This window comes from Lipotes vexillifer, unplaced genomic scaffold (assembly GCF_000442215.2).
Source record: "Lipotes vexillifer unplaced genomic scaffold, Lipotes_vexillifer_v1.1 scaffold1258, whole genome shotgun sequence".
Taxonomy (NCBI): domain Eukaryota; kingdom Metazoa; phylum Chordata; class Mammalia; order Artiodactyla; family Lipotidae; genus Lipotes; species Lipotes vexillifer.
This window is the reverse complement of record NW_006773444.1, coordinates 1,309,336-1,316,228: the sequence shown is the minus strand read 5'-3', so window position 1 is coordinate 1,316,228 and position 6,893 is coordinate 1,309,336.

The following is a 6,893-nucleotide window of genomic DNA, read 5'->3' as shown; positions in this document are numbered from 1 at the left end:
CTGGGAAAGAGAGCTTTGGATATTTGGTTGGTAACAAGAAACCCCTAAATTAATTATGGAGAAAAGCCCATGATTTTAGCAGGAAAAAAACAATGTCCATGGATTTCTTGTCTGTCACTCTGACTTCTTGAATTTCACAGTCTTTTGTTGGGACAATTTCTCCACATGCCTATGAGAATTTGGAAGCCAGAGTCTGTTCCTGAAAGGAGGGGAAAACCACAGAGCTCATCAGGAGCTTCAACTACAATGGTCTTTGATTATTGGACAATGCTCTTTCTTGGGAAATCAAGATGCATATGTTATGCATATGATATTATTATTAAGATTATATATATTTCACCCAGAACATAATATTTTAAAATAAACAGTTTAATACATGTTATTAAACTCATGTTCATCACAATCCTGGTTTCTCTCTCATATATGATTGAACACATAAGTACCCAATTCTATTGTCTTTGTTCTAATTCTCACATTCATTAACAGTTTTGCCCCTAACAAGATATTGCACACGAGTGGCATGAATTTTGTGTATTTGACAAATGTTTCCCTCTAGCACGACTAGACTCAAAGGGAACATCACAAGTGAATAGCACTGGAAAAGATATTCCAGAGAAAAGTAATGTAGAGACAAGTTTCCATACCTACAACATTTAAAGAAGATAAAAGCTCATTAGGGATCTAGCAACCTGTCCACAAAAAACATCCAGACCTAATTCCTTTCTCAGTATATTATTATGCTGCTGATAGGGTCTCAGACATGGGAGATGGCTGATGGTTCACGGGGTTTGAAGTCTTCATCTTAGTGATTAGGGGTTGGGTTGCTGTACAGAAGCATCTTAAGGTAGCTTTGTGAGAATATATTTTTTTGTAACAGCCAATTACATAAAAAGTTTCAGATCACACTCTCTTAAAAGTATTCAAAGAAGCATAAATGGACATGTCTTTCTGGAATGCAATTGACAACAAATATCAAAATTCTACATATATATAGTTTATAAAATATATAATATATATCACATACATACATGTGTGAGTGTGTGTGTGTGTGTGTGTGTGTGTGTGTGTGTGTGTGTGTATCTTTTGACCTTGTGGAGCCACTTTCAGGAATTTTTCTTATAGCAGTAATTGGACAAACATGCATAGGTAGATACAGAAAAAAAGTCTACTGAGGCTATGTTATAGTTGTGAATAACAGGAGACCACTCTCCACCAATAGAAATAAATTATGGAAATAAATATATCATGGCATATCCATTCAAAAGAAAAATCTTCGTCCACTAATGATGATGAGGGAGACGTATTTATCCATATGAAGAGATGGTCAGATGATTTAGTTGAAAGGAAAAAGAGTGAAAATCATCACATATAATAATAACATAGAGCCATATATGTTGAGAGAGAAAATATCAGAAAGAACTTTATTAAAATGTTTACCTCTGGATAAGGATTGTTCTAATTTTCTTCTAATATTTAACGTTTTTGAATTTTGCTTATAAGTAAAACAATAAATCAGTTTTCATTTTAGGGAGGAAAACTTACAATATGTATACAGAGCTCACAACAGCAATATAATGGAAAAGAACAGGTCAACAGGTGATTTGAAATGCTGCCCACATTGGACTCTGCCAGCCTAATGGCCTGCAGTGCGCAAAGGCCTTTCGGTCCTGAGCAAACAGGAGTTACCACCGTCCCTCATTTCATATTCTGTCCTGAAAAAGTCAGCTTGTTCCCAGAGCGTTTGGTTGTCAATTTTTTTTTTGAGATTTGCAGCTTGGCAACCACTCCGCTCAATGATTTGCTCCTTCACATTTTTTTCTTAATTGAAGTATAGTTAGTTTCAGGTGACGGCACAGTGATTCAGTTATATATCTATTATTTTTCAGATTCTTTTCCCCTATAGGTTATTACAAAATATTGAGTATAGTTCCCTCTGCTATACAGTAGGTCCTTATTGGTTATCTATTTTATATATAGAGTAGTGTGTATATGTTAATCCCAAACTCCAATTTATCCCTCTCCCCTTTCCCCTCTGGTAACCATAAGTTTGTTTTCTATGTCTGTGAGTCTCTTTCTGTTTTTCAAATAAGTTCATTTCTATCTCAGTGTTTTTGTTTCTGTTTTTGTATTTTTAGATTCCACATGTAAGCAATATCGCTTCAACTGTGTCATATGACACATTCAAACACCTGGGCAGTGCTCCACTGTTTCCATATAGAAAGTTATGCCCACTGAAAGGAATAGATGGATTATGAGAAAGTGCCTTTCAGGTAAGACAGCAGAGTAGGTACAGTCTAATCCCCGCCCTTTCAGATAACCATCTGAAGTAAGAGTACAAAAAAGATAGAAAATGCTCTTGGATGCTGGAAACCAGAGAGGTGTGACAGGACCCTAAGGAAATATAAGAAATTTCTGCTGTATACAGGCAGATGGGGTAGAAGCAAAGAAAGGAGAAAACAGCTCTCCAGGAAGGAAACAAATAGAGGCCAGAGCTGGAAGTGAGGGTCCTGGGAGCTCATTTGGAACCACGACCAGCTTCAAGAGCAGTCAGTCTGGGCTGCAGAAGAGTTGTCCACAAGTCATTCTGACAAGTGTACATGGAAATGACTACATCACTACCTAACTTTGCAATGCCATACCAAAGCTGCAAAGAAAATGCACAGAAATGAAGATTCTGAACTGAAAATTAAATTTATGGTAAATTTAAACTTTTTCTTATCAATAAAGAATCTGGATAAAATCCATTTGAGTCCTTGTTGGAAGAGCAAGACTTTTTTCTTTAAAAGTATAATCTAGAATTATGCTTTAAAAAAAAAAGCTATGAAATAAGGGGAAAGTTGGAGAAATTAATATAGAAATTTCTTTGAGAGAAACAAGAGGAAATGTGACAAACTCTGAATCCCATCTTCCACATCCTTCAGGGGCCTGTGGTGTATAGGAAACTATCAAAGACAGTCATGGAGATGAAGTAATCCCAGGTCAAGAAAGGCCAGTGGAAACAAAAAGCTACAGTTGCCAAATTTAAAAATGCAATGAGGGCAAGGAATATTCAACTGGATATTCAGAGGCTGAATTAGCAAAGTAGAACATGAGTGTAAGAAATTATCCCAAACCTTGGGATAAGGATCTAAAAATTTTAACATGTACATATATACATAAACAGGAAAAACAGAGTCAGAAAATCTATCCCCAATATAATAGCAAGCCAAGAAGTAGAGAAAAGGTAAAAAAGAAATAATAACCAAGGAAATAAGTGCCACTCTCCTGATCCAAAGCCTTTTAGGGATTTCCTTTCTTACTTAGAGAAAAATCCAGAGCCCTGGCCCAGTGTACAGGCTTCCCCTAGGTGGTCCCTGGTTCCTCTGTGACCCTTTCCCTCCCTTCCTCCCTTCCTCCATCACTGGCCTGGCTGTGGTGGTGCTTTCACTCCTGGAGCTCCCTGTGTCCTCCCTTCTGGGAGCTCTGCATGGTTGTGCCTTGACCCAGGACCTCACTTCCTCTCGGCTCCCTCAGACCCTCAGCCCTTGTTCCTGTACATCTCCCTGCTTCCTGGGGAACCTCCATCCCACCTACCCAGTTCTGCATGTCCTCACAGCACTGCTCTCAGAGAACACACAATGGATTCATGTGTTTGCTTGTTCTGTGTCTCCTCTCAATCACCCCACAGTCAGACACAGTTTTGCCCCCAAAGGCACATTAGGAAATGTCTGGAAACATTTTTCGTGGACACAATTTGGGGGGAGAGGAGGTGTTATGGGCATCTACTTGGTGGGGACAAGAAAAGCTGCCAAACAGCCTGAAATCCACAGGAAAGCCCCCCACAGAGAGCTATCCAGTCAAAAATGTTCACAGTGCTGGGGTTGAGAAGTCCTGTCCAAGGATAACTCGAGTGCCTAGAAGTTAACAGGCACACAGGAAATACGGTTGAATTAATGGGTGGATGGAATGTTGCATGGATTGACAGATGGATGTGTGGAAGAATGAACTGAAGATAACTTTCCTGAGCTGAATATGGCCTATTCAGATTGCAAAAAGAGATCAAAGAAGAAATGTATTACTAATTTGAAATAATGGAGGGAAAACAAATATGTATCCATAGATATCCTGGCACTTTTAAATTCCAAGTTTTTAAATAATTACAGGCATTGAGGTAGGGAAAAAATTTACCAGTAGATAAACAGACAAATTAAAAAAAAATTAAAATGAGTCTCAGATTCCTCCACAGCAGAGCTGCCAAAAGACAACTCGTAGGTGTCTACAGATTTGCTGGGAAATGACCAGGAGCAATGCATTTAACTTCTGGTGAAGTGGTGCCATGTGTGGCCATGTTGGTAGGGATAAAATGCTTTAACATTCCAAAAGAACAATTTCTCAAAGATGTGTTCTGGTTAAATGAGAAATAAGTCAAATCAGATAATTCAAGACTGGGAGGGATTGGCCCAGAAGATTGTCCCAGAGAAATAACTGTTAAGTAGAAAATTGTACATCTAAGCATTGTGAACATGTAATGAAACTTAATGCAAATGTAAAAAGTAGCACTTGAATGGGAAAAATAGAAAAAATCTGGAAAAAAAAAACCTGTATATGAGATTATAGTAATGAAACTGGGATTGAAATAATTTAAATATAAAAAGCATTGCAAAAATCAGAAGAAAATATGGTTAATAGTCAACAGATTTCAGGTAGGAAAACAGCATTCTAAATAACAACACAAACAAAAGAAGTAAAAAGGAAAAAAACGACAAACCCGATTAAACAAAATCTTAGGACCTATATGAAAGTATATTTTGCAAGAACAAAACGCAAATTACAAACTAGAAAATACACTAGCAGCATATGTTTGTGTGTGTATCTGGGAGTATATCTTAGTATCCCTAAGCATTGGAAACAAAACCTCTTAAAAATAAATAAGAAAAAATATGAGTATCTCAGAAGAAAGCTGAACAGAGGAAATAAATGCACACATAAATGCAAATGGCCAATAAATATTCTTAAAATTTTCAACATCTACTACTAATAGTTATACTGTTCCCATAATATTTTTCCTGCATAAGTGGAAACTTTTATAACAATTGCAATAATAATTATTCTCAGTACTGTGGAGTACAGGGCAATGAGCACTACCATACTCTTCCTATAAAAGTATAATTTAGGACAAACTGCCTGGAGGGCAATTAGGCAGCATGAGGAGAGAGCCTCAAAAAACAGCACACACTTTGATGAAGGAGTTTTATTTCGAGCAATTTGTCCTAAGGAATCAATCACAGATGTTTATTTAAAAAGATGCATGAGCAATGCTGTTCTCCTCAGCATAACTTATAATAGTGAAAAATTGGAAACAATCTAAATGGCTGTCAATAAGAAATTGGTTTTTAAAATATGGAACATATAAACTATGTTGAATTTCAAGAGAATGATCAGCAGTCATGTACAAGAATACCAAATGAAATGGGGAAATAACAGTGAGAGGACTAAGCTCAAAGTAATGTGAAGTGTGACTGAATTTGGTTAAAATATGTGCAAATATCATAATAATGTTTTTATGTATAAAATATGTGCAAAGAAAAGGGCTGAAATTACATATAACATTATGTTATTGGAGATTCTCTAAGTCGATTTTGTACAAGAAAAGCAAAGTGGAGGACTTGCCCTGCCAAATGTTGATACATTTGAAGTCTTGGTAAAATAAACATATTTATTGGCACTCAAGAACAGTCTACAGGACAATGAATCGGGTGGAGATGCTAAAGATGGACTGATTTCTATACGAAAATTTAACAATTGATAAAGATGCCACTAGAATTAAACAGAAAGAATGTGGGTGGTTTAAGAAAATTGGTTCATTGAGTGAAGAAAAAATAAGGATAGTTACCTACCTAAGGTCGTGTACACAAGTGGATCCTGGCTCTATTAAAGACCTCAATGTAAAACTAAATTTTCAAAGTTAATAGGAAATATTGTAGGAGAACATTTTTTCTGAATGAAGACTTATTAAGGAAAACTTCAAATGTATACACCATAACAAAGGACAGGGTGAATTTAACTATGAAATTTAATGAGTCCTCTTCATTTCTAACAGCTTTATTGAGGAGTAATGGATAGACAAAGAATTGTGCATATTTAATGTGTTCAATTCAGTGAGCTTGGACACGTGCAAATCCCCATGATATCATCACCCCTATCAAGGTGATAGACACCCAACACCTCCCAGAATTCCCTGGTGTCCCTTTTTGTTTTGACATGAGATCTAGCTTCTTCACACATTTTGAAGTGCACAATACTGTACTGTTAACTACAGGCACTGTGGTTAACACAGCAGCTCTCTAGAACTTACTTGTCTAGCACAATTGAAACTTCATACTGATTCAACAAATTTATGTGAAAAGTCAAATTGGGGAGAAGATATTTGTACTGCCCAAATGAAAGGAAGTAATCACTTGAATAGGCAAGAAAGTCTTCCAAATAATAAAGAAAACAATTACTCTAATTTTTTTTTTATGCGGTACGCGGGCCTCTCACTGCTGTGGCCTCTCCTGTTGCGGAGCACAGGCTCCAGACACACAGGCTCAGTGGCCATGGCTCACAGGCCCAGCCACTCCGCAGCATGTGGGATCTTCCCGGACCGAGGGAAAAACCCGCATCCCCTGCATCGGCAGGCAGACTCTCAACTACTGTGCCACCAGGGAAGCCCTATTACTCTAATTTTTAAAAGAATAAAGACTATGAAGATAATAACAGCTGCCTTTAAAAGTCTATAAAAATGTGAAAAGATTGCTCAAAATCAAAGAGTAATCAAAGATATACAAATTACAGCAAAAAAAAAAAAATGACATCACTATACACAAAGTAGATCTGGAAAACTTAGAAATCTGGAAAAGGCCAGTGTCAGCAGG